The following is a 25,041-nucleotide window of genomic DNA, read 5'->3' as shown; positions in this document are numbered from 1 at the left end:
GTGATGCTAAGAGTCCACTGGCCTAGCGCCAATTGGTGCCAGTTCACGCCAATGCAATTTGCTGTGGCGCCTAGTGTCACCAATAAGGTGCCTAGTGGCGTGCAGTGACTCAAACTGCCTCCCAACTGGCACATGGCGGCCCGTAACGGCGGCAAAAATTGAGTTTGGTGGCAAGAACATTTCAAAATGTTTAAAATCTTCGGTGCAAAGTGTCCACCAAGTGGAATCAAATGTCACAAACAATCCGCCAATTGGAATCCACTGGAATGTAATGGCGTGAGCCAAGTTGCGCCAATGATGCTAGGAGTCCACTGGGCCAGTGCCAGTTGGTGCCAGTTCGCGCCAAAGCAATTTGCTGTGGCGCCTTGTGTCACCAATAAGGTGCCTAGTGGTGTGCAGTGTCTCAAACTGCCTCCCAACTGGCTCGTGGTGGCCCGTAACAGCGACAAAAATTGAGTTTGGTGGCAAGAAAATTTCAAAATGTTTAAAATCTTTGGTGCGAAGTGTCCACCAAGTGGAACCAAATGTCACAAACAATCCGCCTATTGGAATCCACCGGAATGTAATGGCGCGAGCCAAGTTGCGGCAATGATGCTAGGAGTCCACTGGGCCGACACCAGTTGGTGCTAGTTCGCGCCAAATCAATTTGCTGTGGTGCCTCGTGTCGCCAATAAGGTGCCTAGTGGTGTGCAGTGTCTCAAACTGCCTCCCAACTGGCTCGTGGTGGCCCGTAACAGCGACAAAAATTGAGTTTGGTGGCAAGAAAATTTCAAAATGTTTAAAATCTTTGGTGCGAAGTGTCCGCCAAGTGGAACCAAATGTCACAAACAATCCGCCTATTGGAATCCACCGGAATGTAATGGCGCGAGCCAAGTTGCGGCAATGATGCTAGGAGTCCACTGGGCCGACACCAGTTGGTGCCAGTTCGCGCCAAATCAATTTGCTGTGGTGCCTAGTGTCGCTAAATAAGGTGCCTAGTGGCGTGCAGTGGCTCAAACTGCCTCCCAACTGGCTCGTGGTGGCCCGCAAAATTTAGTTTGGTGGCAAGAAAATTTCAAAATGTTTAAAATCTTCGGCACGAAAGTTTCCGCCAAGTGGAACCAAATGTCCCAAACAATCCGCCTATTGGAATCTACCGGAGTGTAATGGCGCGAGCCAAGTTGTGCCAATGTTGCTAGGAGTCCACTGCGCCGGTGCCAATTCACGCCAAAGATTATATGATTGGCACGTAGTGGCTCACTGTGGCGCCGAATTAATGTTCACTCGTCAAGTTGCCATGTTGGCGTTATTCGGTGCCACAGCGTGCCACTATGTGCCAATCACACATCTTTGCCGCGAACTGGCACCAATTGGCGCCGGCCCAGTGGACTCCTAGCATAACGTATCCGGCTCATCCCTGTTCACAATGTCCATGTGACTTAAAGAAAGGTAAACTATCAGAAATGTCTTGTATTTGACATTTTCTTGCATCTGCCCATACGCCATTTTTAAGCAGTATTTTTAAATATCGCTGCATTGAGTAGTATTCACTGTGCTATAAAACAGAACTTTTTCCTATTTGCTTTTTCTCTGTCAGACGGGAATGTGCAGAAATTGTGACCTTGTGTGAAGACTCCCTGCTTTGTGAAGGAAGATAGGTACATCACACACACACACACACACACACACACACACACACAGCATGGGTCTGATTTTTGTCTTGGAGACAAGGGTTTAAACGTTACCACATGCTTGGAGACGAACACTGACTGAAAGACGTACTGTATTTATGTTTGTGTGTGTGCTTTTCCTAGTCATGCTCACATGGTTGTGTTTGTGTATGTGTTGGATAATGTCGCTTTATTATTCATTGTGGAGACTGTAGCCAAATATAAGACTACATCGAAGCACACACACATAAGAACACACCACGGGATTATATAAGAGATACATGGCCCATTCTGAAAATGTTTTTTCCATCAACTTGCAATCGGGTGCCAATATTTCCTGGTTAATACTCCACTTTCTGCTCAGCGGTCCCACTATTGTCTTCACACGTGTCGGTGTTTATGTGCAAGTGTGTACTCTTGCAGTCAATTTCACACACTGTTTTCATACGACTGCAAGACCAGCTTTCCAAGAGAAACATTCATCTTGTAAAATGATCCAACATCACGCTTCCAGAACCACAATGAGATGAGAAAATCACAAGCAGCATATTTGGAAGAAGGATTTTGTGCCATTCGAGGCGTCTTTTTTTTTTTTTTTTGCACAGATGGTGTTACAAAAAAGAACAAAATGTGTTCAACAAAAAGATCATTTTAAAGCTGCATTAACACTTGTCACATTTGGTTTGGTGATTTTTGTTAAAGCCTGCATATTATATAATAAACATTACAGAAATATGGTATATCTCCAATTGTACAATTTCATTTCCGTAATGTCCCACAAATGGCCCCAGGGCCACACTTTTGGACACCTATATGTGTTTTGTTAGTAAGTCGAGGTGGTGCCAGCCAATGAAGGAATGTGTCCAACTCCTTTTTTCTTGGCTTTGTTGCTGGTGAGGGGTTGGATTGCATTGTGGAGGGGTTTATGCAGCTTTTAGAACAGCATTACTTTTGCAAGTGGAGCTCCATTGCCGCTCACCTGTGCGACGGATACTTACATGAAGCAAAAAACACTTCCGTTTTTTTCAGTTTTAATGTGTGTGATGCAGTGTTATTATTATTGTACTGCTTTGCACTATAAGGGACTTTTTGGGTGTGAATTAAACCATCACAATCAACATCGTCAACACTCCGGCTTCCGTTTACATTAGCAAAAATCCAAGAAATGGACCAAGAAGTATCTGAAAACAATTTAATTTTTTTTTTTTTGTGAGTTAAGTGAGTTACTCTATGTCTTTTTGGTTATCTGTTAATGAGCAACCTGTATTGACAATCCGAAAACTCCAAAGGAGTCAGTGCCTCAGCAGCCATGAACCTCACTGCATATCACTAAAGCTGCAAAACAGCACAAAATCAAATTTCTTTTAGCTTTCTGGCATCATCTCTTATGTTAATGAGTCGGTTTTGACCCATGTATTAAATCAGCTATAAAATACACTAAAAACAATAAGTTACCATCAAATTTGCTTCTCATGTATTAGTTATCTTCTTAGGCTTCCTTATCCATGAAAATGTTGGTTTTAATACTTTTGGTGTGGGCATTTTTTGTCACTATACCCCTCAATTTTAATTTCCAAAAATGGTAAAATGAACCTCAAAAGAATCATATTAATAAATTGAAGGTTCTTTTGTTACCTGGCTATTACTGAGAGCTATAGAACATATCACTTAAATCAATTAGTTGTATTTATTTTCTCATTTTAGTATTAATCACTAAAGAAACATCCATGGTGTTGACCCATATATATTAATGTCAAGAAAAGGTAAAAAAAAAAAGTGATTGTTTTCAGTTACAGACCTTTAGTATAAACTGAAATCAAAAAGCAAAACATGCCATTCTTTCCATGATCCAAATTATAAATTTGAAATCAGCCAATCAAATGAGTGAATTCACCTCACATGTCTGGACACTGAAAAAACGGTCAAAATAAGAATCCCCTGAAGCTTACATGATGAGAAAAGGAGCTTGTTGTCATTGTGTTAGCTAATTGTACACTTATGACTTCAGTTGTGGCTCAAAATACTGCTTTATAATCATATTATTATAACCGGGTCGAAACCGACCATAATAATACAGTGGTCATAATTTCAACCAGACCATTTTAAAATGTAGTAGAATTATTTTTTTGGTTTTATTTTGTTGAAATAGAGTTTCCTGACAAAGTCAAAAAGCCTCAATGCAATAAACAAATATCATGTGTTTTTTTTTCATGCATTAAAATGTAAAACAGGTCGGTGCCGACCCTAACACAAGAGGAGGGTTAATATTGATTATAGGTTTTTAAACTTGCTAAAAATCTGTTTTAACTTTTCGAGGTCTACTCCAGCCAAGTCTTCTGCTGCAGCTCTCAATGCTGCTTGGAAGAAGAAGAAAAGCAATTTCTGTTGCGGACAAGCGATAAAAACCTTCTGTCTCTCATCTCACTTTTTATCTCATGACGCATTCACTTTCATGGATTTCCAATGTGTGAGACTCTGCAGGCAAAAAAAAAACCAAAATGATGCAATAAAGGCGGCTCAGTGATTGATTCTAAGAAATCCTATTCAAGTTTGCACTTGAAGCAATGACATACATTCCATGTGAGCCTTACAATGAAATCTCAGTACAAATTTTCACACTGTACCAAATAAAAATAATAACACCCATTGATGAAGACTTAATATAGAACAATGCAAAAACATTGACAACACATTGACACACAAGTGGATGTATGTTTTCGTTTTTGTTTTGTTTTTTTGTCCGCTTTCCGCTGTTTTTTACAACCTAGCGTAGCAGCGTTCTGGCTGCTTCCCTTTACTCACAGCAGGCAATCAGCTCTATAAGTGGAATCAAAGACTCTCCCTGCTTCGTTATATAACTGCACCACTGCCTGATTGTCAACACTTAATAATGTCTCCATTTTAAACCTTTAAACCGCCACCTTTGGGCCACACAAGCTAACAGATCATAGGAGCTAGTATTATAATAAAAACATATCATAAGATACATACATTTTAGCACAATTAATCTGAAAAAAAATTGGAATCCATGACTTGCAACTTGGAAGGAACCACCACCAAATGTTACTGTGGGTAGCAAGTGTTTGTCTTGTAATGCTGTGTTCTTCATCCGCCATGCATACCGCTCCATGTTATATCCAAATAACTCCATTTTAGTTTCATCAGTCCACAGTGACACAGCAAGATTGTGTGGTAGGTCTTTGGAGATGGTCTGTGGGTTGAGTTTGAATCTTCTCACCATCCTTTCACTCTGCTTATCTGATATTTTTGTTAGCCTGCCTCTCCAGGCTTTAAGTAGAACTTGTGAATGTGGGCTTCTACTTCCTCACTATGTTCCTCAGAGTGGAACCTTACAGCTGAAATCTCTGAGCTAGCTTTTTGTATCCTTCCCCTAAACCATGATGTTGAACAATCTTTGTTTTCAGGTCATTTGACAGTTGTTTTGAGGCTACCATGGTGCTACTCTTCAGAGAAGATGCAACTTACAGTTGGTAAGTTAAATACCCCTTTTTTTATGATTGAAATAAATTTTGTGTTCCAATTATTAGCGCCGGCTGCACAGCGGTCAAGTGGTTAGCGCGCAAGCACAGCTAAGAGACCCAAATTCAATCCCACCCTCAGCCATCTCTGTGTGGAGTTTGCATGTTCTCCCCGTGCATGCGTGGGTTTTCTCCGGGTACTCCGGTTTCCTCCCACATTCCAAAAACATGCTAGGTTAATTGGCGACTCCAAATTGTCCATAGGTATGAATGTGAGTGTGAATGGTTGTTTGTCTATATGTGCCCTGTGATTGGCTGGCCACCAGTCCAGGGTTTACCCTGAATCTTGCCCGAAGACAGCTGGGATAGGTTCCAGCACCCCCCGCGACCCTTGTGAGGATAACCAGTAGAAAATGAATGTAATGTGGTCATTACCGTAAAACGGGGTTATAAGAGACAATTTTCAGGAACATTTTTTAAATGTAATTCTGCCTTTTTATGTTAAACAGGAAGCTGCTTTGTGTTGTTTTTTTCAAAGAAGCGTATAGTCTTGAACAAATCTTCATAAAATTAGATTAGCTATTAGAAATGCGCACTCTATATTGCTACACAGAAAAGCGCTTTTGCTCCATGGCTTATACAAAATAGGTTGTTTGTCTATATGTGCACTGTGATTGGTTGGCGACCAGTCCAGGGTGTACAGCTGGGATAGGCTCCAGCACCCTCTGCGACCCTCATGAGGGTAAGCAGTAGAAAATGAATGAATGAATGAATGAACTATTACCGCCCAAATTTAGGCACCTGCCTACTTTTATTTCAATAATTATTGCACACTAATTTCCAGGGGTGCCCAAACTTTTTTATACTACTGTACTTGGAGTATATTTAATTATCATTCCCAGGAAATTGAATATGTTATGGCTTGTATTGCGCCACTTAGAGTATGTAGTGTGTCACACAGTTTGGGCTATTCATTTCCTAAGATTTTTAAGGCAATAAAACAAATTTCCTCATAGAAAAGTGACATGAAGTAGCCTTATTATGGTACTTTGGTAATACTGGTAGACAGAATTAATCTCATCAGTAGTTCTTATGGCGTTTGTAAACTTAAATATGATATGTGAGTGACATGAGCTGGTGTCATCACACCACCTGTGGCGGAGTCAGCAACTGTTCAGGCGTCTGAGATTTATAGTGAACGGATGCTGGACCACATGCATGCTAAGTGAAGATAACCCGCTACCAGATTTGGCACCATTGACATCGCTTTTCCTGGTCTATTGTGTTGGAAGTAATTGTTGCTGCCCGTTTTACCTTGAATGACTTTTCCCTGTCCAGCACCATCCAGTGTTGAAAGCAAGAAGTGGCGAGCAGGCAAGCAAAGCAAACACAAGTTATCAGTGTCAGCCTGTAGAAATATGTGTGTGTGTGTGTGTGTGTGTGTGTGTTGCAATTGGCTGCTTCACAATCTGGAAGACTCTAACCCTGGGAGTCTGTCCTGAGATGCCTTCAGTGGCATGCACAATCACTTGAAGTGCAGCATGCATTATTGACGCATTGAGCTTCATTTTCAAATGTATAACATTAGATACAGGCTGCATGGCGGTTGAGTGGTTAGCGCACAGACCTCACAGCTGGGAGATCAAGGTTCGGTCCCACCCTCCGCCATCTCTGTGTGGAGTTTGCATGGCGTGGGTTTTCTCCGGGTACTCCGGTTTCCTCCCACATTCCAAAAACATGCTAGGTTAATTAGCGACTCCAAATTGTCCGTAGGTATGAATGTGAGTGTGAATGGTTGTTTGTCTATATATGCCCTGTGATTGGCTGGCCGCTCAAAGACAGCTGGAATAGGCTCCAGGACCCCCGCGACCCTCGTGAGGAAAAAACGGTAGAAATGAACATTAGATACAGTGTCAATCAATGTCAATCTCGGGAAAAAAAACTCCCTTCTGTGATTAATATGAACAATTACTCTCTGTTTCCTTTCATTAATCAAAAACAACTGCTTAGAATTAACAGCGCAGAGCAGACGAAATATGAACGTTGCCATAGCAGCTTTCCTAACACATGCTACACTGGTCTCATTTAGAAACACACACCAGTGTGTGTGTGTGTGTGTGTCTGCGTATGATGACACAACATCCTTGACCAAAGGTGTTGGCATGCAAACAAGGGTGAAAGTAGCTTCAGTCATTCATCATGCTGCAAAACCTCAGCCTTATTATGCAACATGTACCGGCATTGGATCTCTGTGTGTGCACACACGCTACAGCGCATCAACACGTGTTCCCATTGGCTCGTACACGCAGACAGCTGACATACATACACTTACTACACATGCACATAATGTACAGACAAGAACATTAGATCAAGGTAGTTTGTGTGGGTGTGTGCTGTAACTGTCAAGTTATTAAATATCAGTACGAGTGGGTGTTCTATATAGAATGTAAATAAATGGAAGGCTTTTTACTATCCCAAAACAGAACCAATGTTGTAATTTAACATTGTAAGGAACAAACTGCCAGCATTGACAGCGCTGATGAATTCACTGAAACAACAGCACATCAGTAAATGTAACATGTTTGACTTACTGACATTTTAAAGCGCATGTAGAGGTAATTAAAGCTGCTGGATGCTGAGTGTGGAAAAGTGAGATAATGGAGTCTCTCATCCGGTTTAAGTGGGCCACTAAATTAAGAAACAAACTCAACTCTAACACAGTGAAGATGATGACGGAAGAGAGTTTTTATGGTTGCAAAAGTGGGTGAAATACAGTAACTGTGTGTGTGTGTTGGGAGAGGGACTGGGGGGGGGGGGTAGATAAAGTGAGTAAAGTATCACAAGACCAACAACAGCTGGTGTGATCAGCAGCAGGTGCTCAAAGGTAAACTAGAGATACTACTAAAACACAGTCACTCTCAAGCATTCAATGTGTAAATTAACCTCCCTTACAGTACTCGTCTATACTGTAAATCATGTATGCATGCATCAGATTACAACTGAATGCATCACATAATCAGTTCACAGTTCAACATGTCCAAAAGGAGTAGGAAGAAGCAAAGCTTATTAAATCCTACCCCTCCATCTGGTACTTTTACAATCAGTAACTGTTACATTTGTTCACTTCCTGCTTTCCTAATATAATTTAAGTTGTTTTTTTTTTACTTTATTTTACTTTTATTTAATTTTTTGTCACATACCAAGGGACGAGGGGATATGACCATCCAATGACATAATGGGTACCATAGTAAGTGTCAATATAGTGATATATATAGCACATCATGACTGGTTCAAGACTCTTCATCCTTGTATTTAGCAAACATCAACTGCTTGTATTGTTTCTTGAATTGGCTCATCGTTGTGCATTGTTTGACTTCCTTACTCAATCCATTCCATAGTTTGATTCCACATACTGAAATGCTATGGCTTTTTAACGTAGTCCTAGCAAATAAGTGTTTCAAATGTAGTTCTTCCCTGAGATCATATTTCTCCTCTCTTGTAGAGAAGTATTGGATTACATTTTTAGGGAATTGGTTATTTTTAGCCTTATGCATTATTTTAGCTGTTTGAAGATGAACTATATCAGCAAGTTGAAGTATTTGTGATTTTAGAAATAAGGAGTTAGTATGTTCTCTGTAGGTGGCATTATGAATTATCCTTACTGACCTTTTTTTGCAGTACATTTAGCGAGTGAAGATTGCTTTTATAGTTATTAGCTCATATTTCCACACAATAAGTAAGATATGGTAAAACCAGAGAGCAATAAAGAGTGTGGAGTGATTTCAGATTGAGAACAAATTTTTGCTTTGTTCAATATTGAAATATTTCTGGCCACCTTATGTTGTATATTTGTAATATGAGGTTTCCAGCTCATATTTTCATCTATTGTGATCCCCAGAAATGTATTTTCCTTCACCCTTTCAATGTCTACACCGTGTATTTTTTGTTTATATTTGTTTTAAATGTAATTCTGCCTTTTCATGTTAAACAGGAAACTGCTTTGTGTTGTTTTTTTTCAAAGAAGAATATATTCTTGAACAAATCTTCAAAAAACATTTTCCCGAAAATTGTCCCTTATTACCCCGCTGTCTCTTATAACACCGTTTTACAGTACACGTTTTTTGCGGGACTACCAATCGTGATTGAGGTGGGAAGCGGCTATTAGCAATGCGCACTCTATAATGCTACACAGACAAGCACTTATACAAAATAAACAGTTAGGACAAAATAAATTGTTACTTACTGCTTGCTCTTCTGACTCTAAAACGTGGAATAAAAGTGGAAAAGAAATCAGCTTTTCAGAAACAAAAGTATTGGATCTGATATCTATCCAATACAAAAATGTAATATTTCTAAACAAATTTATAGTAGAACTATATAGATCTGCAACGATACTCAACCAGGGGCTATCCTGATATCACAGCTGGCAACACGAGACTCCCAACATTTATTTATAGCCACATTGCAACTTTTCCATGCTAGTTTCCACCACACATGCCAGACACTGTGGAAACACATGACCACCTATCTATCAAGCACCATGCTTATCAACACACAAGTGCTCTGTCAGTGGCAGCTCGTAAACTGGAGAAAGACGCACACTGTCCTGCTTATAATAGTTGGTACATGTTTGTATACGTACTCTAGTCTATGTCACGGTGCAGTCATCACTCTGTGCATGTGTGTGCAACATCTCTGCAATAAGGTGCTAACGAGGTGGTGAGAATAACAGAATCCATATATATACTATACCGAAAGCCGAAAGAGAAAGAAGAAGAGTATATTGGAATCTTTTGTGTCAGTTTTTCATTTGTAAATAGAATGACAGGAAGCTAGAAAAACCTTGCTACATTGAACACATCATTTGGAACAGGACAAGGTATCAAACAATAGAAGAGAGTGAGGTTCTCCTGTGTTTATTCTTAGCATATGATTGTTAGGGAATAGATTTTATTCAAGGACACTGAAAAATGACAAGAAAAATGACAGCTAGCAGTGAAATTAAAAATGAAAAATGGTACTTTTGGTGGTGGTAATCCCTGCTTGTCGATGGAAACATGGCCATAAATTTGGATTGCACTGGACAATTCTTTAACCCATAAAAACACATAAAACAAAGATTGGGACCTAACTACGTCCCCTCTCAGGCTCAACATTAGTAAGGTCTTTCTTCTCTTTTGTTCCCATAATATGCATTTTTCATGTCTTTAGAAAAAATGTATAAGAAGGCTATAAAAAGGACACGCTGCTTGTCTTTGCACTGTCTGCTTTATGCTGCCACCTAGTGGATGTATTATGAACTGCCCATAATCATTTGACGCTTGAATGATTCAATATAACATACAACACTATGACAAGTCATTAAATGCAAGTAAAATGACACAATTCCTGTAAAAGTATGTGTAGCTCATTTCAAAATGAATGTCCCAAATGCCAAAAAAATTGCTGATTAATTGGATAATCAATTAATCATTAATTAATTGTTGCAGTTCCAATTTTTCCAGTAACTGTTACCACTTTTCGTTACGTTTGAGTTTGGACATTGCACCACTGTTCCTAATTAAGTGTCCATAAAAGCACATCACATCATAGAGATGCATTGTTTTCTCATGACATAAGTACCGCAATGCACATGTTAACCATATGGATTTGCCACAAAAATTGACTTGACTCCATATGTGGCATTTTTTTTTAAATAACATCAACTTAAGGTTTGCATAAATATAAGATGTTATTTGCAGCCTCTCCATGACATAACTATTATTACATCCAGCTTTCACACGACGTTGGAGTCGTGTTACATGCAACACTGAATGCCACCAATTCAACACATGCGGAAGGTTACATGCGACCTTTTTAGAGCCAGAAAAGAGAGCAAAGCTGCACATTTGCAACACAAGTCTCTTATTTACACTAAACTACAACTCATTCATGGAAGTAAACTGTTGTAAGGCTCATTCAATTGGTTGGGTTGTGTTGGCTGCTGCCAGCCATGATGGAACAAGACAGGAGGAATGGACGTCGGGAGGGGGGGGGGGGGTCCTAAACTGCTAATACAATGAAATTCAAGCCGGTGCCCCATGATGCATTCACATTGCTTCATGAACTTCTTAAAGTACACAAGTGTGTGCTGAAGGGAAGAAAAAAGGCGTAATGTAGATAGACTTTTATGCTAAATTGACACACAGCAAAAGTGTAGTTATTCTTGGGAACGTGTGGCTAGCTTTGCAGTCAAAAGGTAAGGGCGATATATTAAATCACATTAAAGTTTGTTATGCACTGTGTGTGTTATAGATGTTTACAATATGCATGTGGCATTGTATGAGGACAACAGCATTTTTTCCAAGCCACAACAACCTAATGAGTATGTAGACTGAGCATAGAGATTATGTTAGTCAAGTGGAAAACATTTTTGTCCTGGGAAAAACACAAACAATTTTATAACCTCATTGTGTCATTAAGTGTTTTTACCATAGATTTTTTACAGTAGATTCCTTTTTGTGTATTTTTTTTATTATACTAAACAAAAGTTTCTTTTTGAGTAAAATACACATGCTTTAGAATTAGAGTATAAGGTTGTGTTACTAGATATATCCGCATGGGGGCAGTGTTTCACTCTACTATACCCGTTCTACGTAGGCCAGATTTTCGGAGGCTCCTCCTCCAGCCGCGAACCAGCCTTGTGAATTCAGACGGTCTCGTTTTCGTCACACTTCCTGGTTGTGTCACGTGATCTAAATGTTTACACTTCCTTAAAGAATGGCACCTGTCTTCGATCGCCACAAAGGTTGGTTTGAATGCAGACTTCTTCTCAATAGAGAAGAAGGACACATTTATCGGACGCATTTTGAGGCGCCTTCGTGTTCTTTAAAATTCGGGCAGTCTTCGCGCAGCACAATGACGTCATGCAGCCTACATAGGCGTACTTTTAGGAAGCAGATACACGCCACAACAACCAGTGTTATAAAGATACATCTAAATAAAACAATTTCATAATACATACATACAGACAGACAGACAGACAGACAGACATATGTAACGAGTTAAAAATGATGTACAAGAGTGTTTTTTGACGCGTGTGTGGGACGTGTGGTGACGTCATTGCGTCACGGTACGCGCGCGCTCTCGTCCACACATGTTGCCGATGAGGTAAGACACGAAGTTTGGTCTCTTTTTGAAAGTTGCGTGGAATGATTGTTGAGCTGTGTCTGTTTTATTATATGTAATATTGTTGTTTGATGAGAGTTTACGCCAATGTTTACTGCACAAATATGTGACAATAGCCAGCAAGTGGAAGCCAGCTCTATGGATGTATGTATGTGTGAATGTATGTAAAAACAATATATATATTTTTTGAAAATATAGCAACCTTGTAATAGTATGACATATATTGTGTTGAGTGTGTGTGAGGTTTCTGCTGTTTTTTTTTACCAGAAAAGTGTGTTAGAAGCAAGTTGAAAAAAAACACACAAACAAAACGACATACTAACCCCTTACGTTTTTTCTAAAAGTCACCGCCCTCAAACTCTGGCATTTTATGCCATTAATGGATGTTTCTGGGGCCCCTGTTGAGTGTGTGTGAGGTTTCCGCTGTCTTTTTGACCAGAAAAGTGCATTTTCAGCAAGTTGAAAAGATTGAAAAAAACGACATACTAACCCCTTACGTTTTTTTCAAAAATCGACACCCTCAAACTTTGGCATTTTATGCCATTTTTGGGCTCTTTTGGGCCCCCTGTTGAGTGTGTGTGAGGTTTCCGCTGTCTTTTTGATCAGAAAAGTGCATTTTCAGCAAGTTGAAAAAATTGAAAAAAACGACACACTAACCCCTTACGTTTTTTTCAAAAATCAACACCCTCAAACTTTGGCATTTTATGCCATTTTTGGGCTCTTCTGGGCCCCCTGTTGAGTGTGTGTGAGGTTTCCGCTGTCTTTTTGACCAGAAAAGTGCATTTTCAGCAAGTTGAAAAAATTGAAAAAAACGACATACTAACCCCTTACGTTTTTTTCAATAATCAACACCCTCAAACTTTGGCATTTTATGCCATTTTTGGGTTCTTTTGAGCCCCCTGTTGAGTGTGTGTGAGGTTTCCGCTATCTTTTTGACCAGAAAAGTGCATTTTCAGCAAGTTGAAAAAATTGAAAAAAACGACATACTAACCCCTTACGTTTTTTTCAAAAATCACAAAATTGAATACTAGCATTTTATGCCATTTTTGGCCTCTTCTGGGCCCCCTGTTGAGTGTGTGTGAGGTTTCCGCTGTCTTTTTGACCAGAAAAGTGCATTTTCAGCAAGTTGAAAAAATTGAAAAAAAACGACATACTAACCCCTTACGTTTTTTTCAAAAATTGACACCCTCAAACTTTGGCATTTTATGCCATTTTTGGGCTCTTCTGGGCCCCCTGTTGAGTGTATGTGAGGTTTCCGCTGTCTTTTTGACCAGAAAAGTGCATTTTCAGCAAGTTGAAAAAATGGAAAAAAACGACATACTAACCCCTTACGTTTTTTTCAAAAATCAACACCCTCAAACTTTGGCATTTTATGCCATTTTTGGGCTCTTCTGGGCCCCCTGTTGAGTGTGTGTGAGGTTTCCGCTGTCTTTTTGACCAGAAAAGTGCATTTTCAGCAAGTTGAAAAAATTGAAAAAAACGACATACTAACCCCTTACGTTTTTTTCAAAAATCAACACCCTTAAACTTTGGCATTTTATGCCATTTTTGGGTTCTTTTGAGCCCCCTGTTGAGTGTGTGTGAGGTTTCCGCTATCTTTTTGACCAGAAAAGTGCATTTTCAGCAAGTTGAAAAAATTGAAAAAAACGACATACTAACCCCTTACGTTTTTTTCAAAAATCACAAAATTGAATACTAGCATTTTATGCCATTTTTGGCCTCTTCTGGGCCCCCTGTTGAGTGTGTGTGAGGTTTCCGCTGTCTTTTTGACCAGAAAAGTGCATTTTCAGCAAGTTGAAAAAATTGAAAAAAACGACATACTAACCCCTTACGTTTTTTTCAAAAATTGACACCCTCAAACTTTGGCATTTTATGCCATTTTTGGGCTCTTCTGGGCCCCCTGTTGAGTGTGTGTGAGGTTTCCGCTGTCTTTTTGACCAGAAAAGTGCATTTTCAGCAAGTTGAAAAAATGAAAAAAAACGACATACTAACCCCTTACGTTTTTTTCAAAAATCAACACCCTCAAACTTTGGCATTTTATGCCATTTTTGGGCTCTTCTGGGCCCCCTGTTGAGTGTGTGTGAGGTTTCCGCTGTCTTTTTGACCAGAAAAGTGCATTTTCAGCAAGTTGAAAAAATTGAAAAAAACGACATACTAACCCCTTACGTTTTTTTCAAAAATCAACACCCTTAAACTTTGGCATTTTATGCCATTTTTGGGTTCTTTTGAGCCCCCTGTTGAGTGTGTGTGAGGTTTCCGCTATCTTTTTGACCAGAAAAGTGCATTTTCAGCAAGTTGAAAAAATTTAAAAAAATGACATACTAACCCCTTACGTTTTTTTCAATAATCAACACCCTCAAACTTTGGCATTTTATGCCATTTTTGGGTTCTTTTGAGCCCCCTGTTGAGTGTGTGTGAGGTTTCCGCTATCTTTTTGACCAGAAAAGTGCATTTTCAGCAAGTTGAAAAAATTGAAAAAAACGACATACTAACCCCTTACGTTTTTTTCAAAAATCACAAAATTGAATACTGGCATTTTATGCCATTTTTGGCCTCTTCTGGGCCCCCTGTTGAGTGTGTGTGAGGTTTCCGCTGTCTTTTTGACCAGAAAAGTGCATTTTCAGCAAGTTGAAAAAATGGAAAAAAACGACATACTAACCCCTTACGTTTTTTTAAAAAATTGACACCCTCAAACTTTGGCATTTTATGCCATTTTTGGGCTCTTATGGGCCCCCTGTTGAGTGTGTGTGAGGTTTCCGCTGTTTTTTGATCAGAAAAGTGCATTTTCAACAAGTTGAAAAAATGGAAAAAAACGACATACTAACCCCTTACGTTTTTTTCAAAAATCAACACCCTCAAACTTTGGCATTTTATGCCATTTTTGGGCTCTTCTGGGCCCCCTGTTGAGTGTGTGTGAGGTTTCCGCTGTCTTTTTGACCAGAAAAGTGCATTTTCAGCAAGTTGAAAAAATTAAAAAAAACGACATACTAACCCCTTACGTTTTTTTCAAAAATCAACACCCTTAAACTTTGGCATTTTATGCCATTTTTGGGTTCTTTTGAGCCCCCTGTTGAGTGTGTGTGAGGTTTCCGCTATCTTTTTGACCAGAAAAGTGCATTTTCAGCAAGTTAAAAAAATTAAAAAAAACGACATACTAACCCCTTACGTTTTTTTCAAAAATCACAAAATTGAATACTGGCATTTTATGCCATTTTTGGCCTCTTCTGGGCCCCCTGTTGAGTGTGTGTGAGGTTTCCGCTGTCTTTTTGACCAGAAAAGTGCATTTTCAGCAAGTTGAAAAAATTGAAAAAAACGACATACTAACCCCTTACGTTTTTTTCAAAAATTGACACCCTCAAACTTTGGCATTTTATGCCATTTTTGGGCTCTTCTGGGCCCCCTGTTGAGTGTGTGTGAGGTTTCCGCTATCTTTTTGACCAGAAAAGTGCATTTTCAGCAAGTTGAAAAAATTGAAAAAAACGACATACTAACCCCTTACGTTTTTTTCAATAATCAACACCCTCAAACTTTGGCATTTTATGCCATTTTTGGGTTCTTTTGAGCCCCCTGTTGAGTGTGTGTGAGGTTTCCGCTATCTTTTTGACCAGAAAAGTGCATTTTCAGCAAGTTGAAAAAATTGAAAAAAACGACATACTAACCCCTTACGTTTTTTTCAAAAATCACAAAATTGAATACTAGCATTTTATGCCATTTTTGGCCTCTTCTGGGCCCCCTGTTGAGTGTGTGTGAGGTTTCCGCTGTCTTTTTGACCAGAAAAGTGCATTTTCAGCAAGTTGAAAAAATTGAAAAAAACGACATACTAACCCCTTACGTTTTTTTCAAAAATTGACACCCTCAAACTTTGGCATTTTATGCCATTTTTGGGCTCTTCTGGGCCCCCTGTTGAGTGTATGTGAGGTTTCCGCTGTCTTTTTGACCAGAAAAGTGCATTTTCAGCAAGTTGAAAAAATGGAAAAAAACGACATACTAACCCCTTACGTTTTTTTCAAAAATCAACACCCTCAAACTTTGGCATTTTATGCCATTTTTGGGCTCTTCTGGGCCCCCTGTTGAGTGTGTGTGAGGTTTCCGCTGTCTTTTTGACCAGAAAAGTGCATTTTCAGCAAGTTGAAAAAATTGAAAAAAACGACATACTAACCCCTTACGTTTTTTTCAAAAATCAACACCCTTAAACTTTGGCATTTTATGCCATTTTTGGGTTCTTTTGAGCCCCCTGTTGAGTGTGTGTGAGGTTTCCGCTATCTTTTTGACCAGAAAAGTGCATTTTCAGCAAGTTGAAAAAATTGAAAAAAACGACATACTAACCCCTTACGTTTTTTTCAAAAATCAACACCCTCAAACTTTGGCATTTTATGCCATTTTTGGGTTCTTTTGAGCCCCCTGTTGAGTGTGTGTGAGGTTTCCGCTATCTTTTTGACCAGAAAAGTGCATTTTCAGCAAGTTGAAAAAATTGAAAAAAACGACATACTAACCCCTTACGTTTTTTTCAAAAATCACAAAATTGAATACTGGCATTTTATGCCATTTTTGGCCTCTTCTGGGCCCCCTGTTGAGTGTGTGTGAGGTTTCCGCTGTCTTTTTGACCAGAAAAGTGCATTTTCAGCAAGTTGAAAAAATGGAAAAAAACGACATACTAACCCCTTACGTTTTTTTCAAAAATCAACACCCTCAAACTTTGGCATTTTATGCCATTTTTGGGCTCTTATGGGCCCCCTGTTGAGTGTGTGTGAGGTTTCCGCTGTTTTTTGATCAGAAAAGTGCATTTTCAACAAGTTGAAAAAATGGAAAAAAACGACATACTAACCCCTTACGTTTTTTTCAAAAATCAACACCCTCAAACTTTGGCATTTTATGCCATTTTTGGGCTCTTCTGGGCCCCCTGTTGAGTGTGTGTGAGGTTTCCGCTGTCTTTTTGACCAGAAAAGTGCATTTTCAGCAAGTTGAAAAAATTGAAAAAAACGACATACTAACCCCTTACGTTTTTTTCAATAATCAACACCCTCAAACTTTGGCATTTTATGCCATTTTTGGGTTCTTTTGAGCCCCCTGTTGAGTGTGTGTGAGGTTTCCGCTATCTTTTTGACCAGAAAAGTGCATTTTCAGCAAGTTGAAAAAATTGAAAAAAACGACATACTAACCCCTTACGTTTTTTTCAAAAATCACAAAATTGAATACTAGCATTTTATGCCATTTTTGGCCTCTTCTGGGCCCCCTGTTGAGTGTGTGTGAGGTTTCCGCTGTCTTTTTGACCAGAAAAGTGCATTTTCAGCAAGTTGAAAAAATTGAAAAAAACGACATACTAACCCCTTACGTTTTTTTCAAAAATTGACACCCTCAAACTTTGGCATTTTATGCCATTTTTGGGCTCTTCTGGGCCCCCTGTTGAGTGTGTGTGAGGTTTCCGCTGTCTTTTTGACCAGAAAAGTGCATTTTCAGCAAGTTGAAAAAATGAAAAAAAACGACATACTAACCCCTTACGTTTTTTTCAAAAATCAACACCCTCAAACTTTGGCATTTTATGCCATTTTTGGGCTCTTCTGGGCCCCCTGTTGAGTGTGTGTGAGGTTTCCGCTGTCTTTTTGACCAGAAAAGTGCATTTTCAGCAAGTTGAAAAAATTGAAAAAAACGACATACTAACCCCTTACGTTTTTTTCAAAAATCAACACCCTTAAACTTTGGCATTTTATGCCATTTTTGGGTTCTTTTGAGCCCCCTGTTGAGTGTGTGTGAGGTTTCCGCTATCTTTTTGACCAGAAAAGTGCATTTTCAGCAAGTTGAAAAAATTTAAAAAAATGACATACTAACCCCTTACGTTTTTTTCAATAATCAACACCCTCAAACTTTGGCATTTTATGCCATTTTTGGGTTCTTTTGAGCCCCCTGTTGAGTGTGTGTGAGGTTTCCGCTATCTTTTTGACCAGAAAAGTGCATTTTCAGCAAGTTGAAAAAATTGAAAAAAACGACATACTAACCCCTTACGTTTTTTTCAAAAATCACAAAATTGAATACTGGCATTTTATGCCATTTTTGGCCTCTTCTGGGCCCCCTGTTGAGTGTGTGTGAGGTTTCCGCTGTCTTTTTGACCAGAAAAGTGCATTTTCAGCAAGTTGAAAAAATGGAAAAAAACGACATACTAACCCCTTACGTTTTTTTCAAAAATTGACACCCTCAAACTTTGGCATTTTATGCCATTTTTGGGCTCTTATGGGCCCCCTGTTGAGTGTGTGTGAGGTTTCCGCTGTTTTTTGATCAGAAAAGTGCATTTTCAACAAGTTGAAAAAATGGAAAAAAACGACATACTAACCCCTTACGTTTTTTTCAAAAATCAACACCCTCAAACTTTGGCATTTTATGCCATTTTTGGGCTCTTCTGGGCCCCCTGTTGAGTGTGTGTGAGGTTTCCGCTGTCTTTTTGACCAGAAAAGTGCATTTTCAGCAAGTTGAAAAAATTAAAAAAAACGACATACTAACCCCTTACGTTTTTTTCAAAAATCAACACCCTTAAACTTTGGCATTTTATGCCATTTTTGGGTTCTTTTGAGCCCCCTGTTGAGTGTGTGTGAGGTTTCCGCTATCTTTTTGACCAGAAAAGTGCATTTTCAGCAAGTTAAAAAAATTAAAAAAAACGACATACTAACCCCTTACGTTTTTTTCAAAAATCACAAAATTGAATACTAGCATTTTATGCCATTTTTGGCCTCTTCTGGGCCCCCTGTTGAGTGTGTGTGAGGTTTCCGCTGTCTTTTTGACCAGAAAAGTGCATTTTCAGCAAGTTGAAAAAATTGAAAAAAACGACATACTAACCCCTTACGTTTTTTTCAAAAATTGACACCCTCAAACTTTGGCATTTTATGCCATTTTTGGGTTCTTTTGAGCCCCCTGTTGAGTGTGTGTGAGGTTTCCGCTATCTTTTTGACCAGAAAAGTGCATTTTCAGCAAGTTGAAAAAATTGAAAAAAACGACATACTAACCCCTTACGTTTTTTTCAAAAATCACAAAATTGAATACTGGCATTTTATGCCATTTTTGGCCTCTTCTGGGCCCCCTGTTGAGTGTGTGTGAGGTTTCCGCTGTCTTTTTGACCAGAAAAGTGCATTTTCAGCAAGTTGAAAAAATGGAAAAAAACGACATACTAACCCCTTACGTTTTTTTCAAAAATTGACACCCTCAAACTTTGGCATTTTATGCCATTTTTGGGCTCTTATGGGCCCCCTGTTGAGTGTGTGTGAGGTTTCCGCTGTTTTTTGATCAGAAAAGTGCATTTTCAACAAGTTGAAAAAATGGAAAAAAACGACATACTAACCCCTTACGTTTTTTTCAAAAATCAACACCCTCAAACTTTGGCATTTTATGCCATTTTTGGGCTCTTCTGGGCCCCCTGTTGAGTGTGTGTGAGGTTTCCGCTGTCTTTTTGACCAGAAAAGTGCATTTTCAGCAAGTTGAAAAAATTAAAAAAAACGACATACTAACCCCTTACGTTTTTTTCAAAAATCAACACCCTTAAACTTTGGCATTTTATGCCATTTTTGGGTTCTTTTGAGCCCCCTGTTGAGTGTGTGTGAGGTTTCCGCTATCTTTTTGACCAGAAAAGTGCATTTTCAGCAAGTTAAAAAAATTAAAAAAAACGACATACTAACCCCTTACGTTTTTTTCAAAAATCACAAAATTGAATACTGGCATTTTATGCCATTTTTGGCCTCTTCTGGGCCCCCTGTTGAGTGTGTGTGAGGTTTCCGCTGTCTTTTTGACCAGAAAAGTGCATTTTCAGCAAGTTGAAAAAATGGAAAAAAACGACATACTAACCCCTTACGTTTTTTTCAAAAATTGACACCCTCAAACTTTGGCATTTTATGCCATTTTTGGGCTCTTATGGGCCCCCTGTTGAGTGTGTGTGAGGTTTCCGCTGTTTTTTGATCAGAAAAGTGCATTTTCAACAAGTTGAAAAAATGGAAAAAAACGACATACTAACCCCTTACGTTTTTTTCAAAAATCAACACCCTCAAACTTTGGCATTTTATGCCATTTTTGGGCTCTTCTGGGCCCCCTGTTGAGTGTGTGTGAGGTTTCCGCTGTCTTTTTGACCAGAAAAGTGCATTTTCAGCAAGTTGAAAAAATTAAAAAAAACGACATACTAACCCCTTACGTTTTTTTCAAAAATCAACACCCTTAAACTTTGGCATTTTATGCCATTTTTGGGTTCTTTTGAGCCCCCTGTTGAGTGTGTGTGAGGTTTCTGCTATCTTTTTGACCAGAAAAGTGCATTTTCAGCAAGTTAAAAAAATTAAAAAAAACGACATACTAACCCCTTACGTTTTTTTCAAAAATCACAAAATTGAATACTGGCATTTTATGCCATTTTTGGCCTCTTCTGGGCCCCCTGTTGAGTGTGTGTGAGGTTTCCGCTGTCTTTTTGACCAGAAAAGTGCATTTTCAGCAAGTTGAAAAAATTGAAAAAAACGACATACTAACCCCTTACGTTTTTTTCAAAAATTGACACCCTCAAACTTTGGCATTTTATGCCATTTTTGGGCTCTTCTGGGCCCCCTGTTGAGTGTGTGTGAGGTTTCCGCTATCTTTTTGACCAGAAAAGTGCATTTTCAGCAAGTTGAAAAAATTAAAAAAAACGACATACTAACCCCTTACGTTTTTTTCAATAATCAACACCCTCAAACTTTGGCATTTTATGCCATTTTTGGGTTCTTTTGAGCCCCCTGTTGAGTGTGTGTGAGGTTTCCGCTATCTTTTTGACAAGAAAAGTGCATTTTCAGCAAGTTGAAAAAATTGAAAAAAACGACATACTAACCCCTTACGTTTTTTTCAAAAATCACAAAATTGAATACTGGCATTTTATGCCATTTTTGGCCTCTTCTGGGCCCCCTGTTGAGTGTGTGTGAGGTTTCCGCTGTCTTTTTGACCAGAAAAGTGCATTTTCAGCAAGTTGAAAAAATTGAAAAAAACGACATACTAACCCCTTACGTTTTTTTCAAAAATTGACACCCTCAAACTTTGGCATTTTATGCCATTTTTGGGTTCTTTTGAGCCCCCTGTTGAGTGTGTGTGAGGTTTCCGCTATCTTTTTGACCAGAAAAGTGCATTTTCAGCAAGTTGAAAAAATTGAAAAAAACGACATACTAACCCCTTACGTTTTTTTCAAAAATTGACACCCTCAAACTTTGGCATTTTATGCCATTTTTGGGCTCTTCTGGGCCCCCTGTTGAGTGTGTGTGAGGTTTCCGCTGTCTTTTTGACCAGAAAAGTGCATTTTCAGCAAGTTGAAAAAATTAAAAAAAACGACATACTAACCCCTTACGTTTTTTTCAATAATCAACACCCTCAAACTTTGGCATTTTATGCCATTTTTGAGTTCTTTTGAGCCCCCTGTTGAGTGTGTGTGAGGTTTCCGCTATCTTTTTTACCAGAAAAGTGCATTTTCAGCAAGTTGAAAAAATTGAAAAAAAACGACATACTAACCCCTTACGTTTTTTTCAAAAATTGACACCCTCAAACTTTGTCATTTTATGCCATTTTTGGCCTCTTCTGGGCCCCCTGTTGAGTGTGTGTGAGGTTTCCGCTGTCTTTTTGACCAGAAAAGTGCATTTTCAGCAAGTTGAAAAAATTTAAAAAAACGACATACTAACCCCTTACGTTTTTTTCAAAAATTGACACCCTCAAACTTTGGCATTTTATGCCATTTTTGGGCTCTTCTGGGCCCCCTGTTGAGTGTGTGTGAGGTTTCTGCTGTCTTTTTGACCAGAAAAGTGCATTTTCAGCAAGTTGAAAAAATTTAAAAAAACGACATACTAACCCCTTACGTTTTTTTCAATAATCAACACCCTCAAACTTTGGCATTTTATGCCATTTTTGGGTTCTTTTGAGCCCCCTGTTGAGTGTGTGTGAGGTTTCCGCTATCTTTTTGACCAGAAAAGTGCATTTTCAGCAAGTTGAAAAAATTGAAAAAAAACGACATACTAACCCCTTACGTTTTTTTCAAAAATCGACACCCTCAAACTTTGGCATTTTATGCCATTTTTGGGCTCTTCTGGGCCCCCTGTTGAGTGTGTGTGAGGTTTCCGCTGTCTTTTTTACCAGAAAAGTGCATTTTCAGCAAGTTGAAAAAATTGAAAAAAACGACATACTAACCCCTTACGTTTTTTTCAAAAATCACCACCTCAAACTTTGGCATTTTATGCCATTTTTGGGCTCTTCTGAGCCCCCTGTTGAGTGTGTGTGAGGTTTCCGCTGTCTTTTTGACCAGAAAAGTGCATTTTCAGCAAGTTGAAAAAATTGAAAAAAACGACATACTAACCCCTTACGTTTTTTTCAAAAATTGACACCCTCAAACTTTGGCATTTTATGCCATTTTTGGGCTCTTCTGGGCCCCCTGTTGAGTGTGTGTGAGGTTTCCGCTGTCTTTTTGACCAGAAAAGTGCATTTTCAGCAAGTTGAAAAAATTGAAAAAAAACGACATGCTAACCCCTTACGTTTTTTTCAAAAATCAACACCCTCAAACTTTGGCATTTTATGCCATTTTTGGGCTCTTCTGGGCCCCCTGTTGAGTGTGTGTGAGGTTTCCGCTGTCTTTTTGACCAGAAAAGTGCATTTTCAGCAAGTTGAAAAAATTGAAAAAAACGACATACTAACCCCTTACGTTTTTTTCAAAAATCACAAAATGGAATACTGGCATTTTATGCCATTTTTGGGCTCTTCTGAGCCCCCTGTTGAGTGTGTGTGAGGTTTCCGCTGTCTTTTTGACCAGAAAAGTGCATTTTCAGCAAGTTGAAAAAATTGAAAAAAACGACATACTAACTAACCCCTTACGTTTTTTTCAATAATCAACACCCTCAAACTTTGGCATTTTATGCCATTTTTGGGCTCTTCTGAGCCCCCTGTTGAGTGTGTGTGAGGTTTCCGCTGTCTTTTTGACCAGAAAAGTGCATTTTCAGCAAGTTGAAAAAATTGAAAAAAACGACATACTAACCCCTTACGTTTTTTTCAAAAATTGACACCCTCAAACTTTGGCATTTTATGCCATTTTTGGGCTCTTCTGGGCCCCCTGTTGAGTGTGTGTGAGGTTTCCGCTGTCTTTTTGACCAGAAAAGTGCATTTTCAGCAAGTTGAAAAAATTGAAAAAAAACGACATGCTAACCCCTTACGTTTTTTTCAAAAATCAACACCCTCAAACTTTGGCATTTTATGCCATTTTTGGGCTCTTCTGGGCCCCCTGTTGAGTGTGTGTGAGGTTTCCGCTGTCTTTTTGACCAGAAAAGTGCATTTTCAGCAAGTTGAAAAAATTGAAAAAAACGACATACTAACCCCTTACGTTTTTTTCAAAAATCACAAAATGGAATACTGGCATTTTATGCCATTTTTGGGCTCTTCTGAGCCCCCTGTTGAGTGTGTGTGAGGTTTCCGCTGTCTTTTTGACCAGAAAAGTGCATTTTCAGCAAGTTGAAAAAATTGAAAAAAACGACATACTAACTAACCCCTTACGTTTTTTTCAATAATCAACACCCTCAAACTTTGGCATTTCATGCCATTTTTGGGTTCTTTTGAGCCCCCTGTTGAGTGTGTGTGAGGTTTCCGCTATCTTTTTGACCAGAAAAGTACATTTTCAGCAAGTTGAAAAAATTGAAAAAAAACGACATACTAACCCCTTACGTTTTTTTCAAAAATCACAAAATGGAATACTGGCATTTTATGCCATTTTTGGGCTCTTCTGAGCCCCCTGTTGAGTGTGTGTGAGGTTTCCACTGTCTTTTTGACCAGAAAAGTGCATTTTCAGCAAGTTGAAAAAATTGAAAAAAACGACATACTAACCCCTTACGTTTTTTTCAAAAATCGACACCCTCAAACTTTGGCATTTTATGCCATTTTTGGGCTCTTCTGGGCCCCCTGTTGAGTGTGTGTGAGGTTTCCGCTGTCTTTTTGACCAGAAAAGTGCATTTTCAGCAAGTTGAAAAAATTGAAAAAAACGACATACTAACCCCTTACGTTTTTTTCAAAAATTGACACCCTCAAACTTTGGCATTTTATGCCATTTTTGGGCTCTTCTGAGCCCCCTGTTGAGTGTGTGTGAGGTTTCCGCTGTCTTTTTGACCAGAAAAGTGCATTTTCAGCAAGTTGAAAAAATTGAAAAAAACGACATACTAACTAACCCCTTACGTTTTTTTCAATAATCAACACCCTCAAACTTTGGCATTTCATGCCATTTTTGGGTTCTTTTGAGCCCCCTGTTGAGTGTGTGTGAGGTTTCCGCTATCTTTTTGACCAGAAAAGTACATTTTCAGCAAGTTGAAAAAATTGAAAAAAAACGACATACTAACCCCTTACGTTTTTTTCAAAAATCACAAAATGGAATACTGGCATTTTATGCCATTTTTGGGCTCTTCTGAGCCCCCTGTTGAGTGTGTGTGAGGTTTCCACTGTCTTTTTGACCAGAAAAGTGCATTTTCAGCAAGTTGAAAAAATTGAAAAAATGACATACTAACCCCTTACGTTTTTTTCAAAAATCGACACCCTCAAACTTTGGCATTTTATGCCATTTTTGGGCTCTTCTGGGCCCCCTGTTGAGTGTGTGTGAGGTTTCCGCTGTCTTTTTGACCAGAAAAGTGCATTTTCAGCAAGTTGAAAAAATTGAAAAAAACGACATACTAACCCCTTACGTTTTTTTCAAAAATTGACACCCTCAAACTTTGGCATTTTATGCCATTTTTGGGCTCTTCTGG

The 25,041-nt window shown here is 38.9% G+C and overlaps 1 protein-coding gene across 2 annotated transcripts in view; it reads left to right on the top strand.

Annotated features, from left to right (window-relative positions):
- The first annotated feature begins 5,012 nt into the window (after window positions 1-5,012).
- LOC131137091 (solute carrier family 41 member 3-like) overlaps window positions 5,013-25,041 on the top strand; it is a 29,486-nt gene continuing 9,457 nt past the window's right edge. Inside the window, exon 1 of one of the 2 annotated variants that reach the window (XM_078797626.1) lies at window positions 5,013-5,140. The gene's annotated coding sequence lies outside the window, so the exon portion shown is untranslated. Of the gene's footprint in view, window positions 5,141-11,795; window positions 11,916-25,041 lie in introns of those variants that run through there. The other variant, XM_058084632.2, reaches the window with a different exon arrangement.

The sequence above is a fragment of the Doryrhamphus excisus genome, linkage group LG17 (assembly GCF_037039965.1).
Source record: "Doryrhamphus excisus strain RoL-2023G ecotype Guam linkage group LG17, RoL_Dexc_Guam_v1.1, whole genome shotgun sequence".
NCBI classification, from domain to species: Eukaryota; Metazoa; Chordata; class Actinopteri; order Syngnathiformes; family Syngnathidae; genus Doryrhamphus; species Doryrhamphus excisus.
This window is presented reverse-complemented; position numbering and strand designations above follow the sequence as displayed.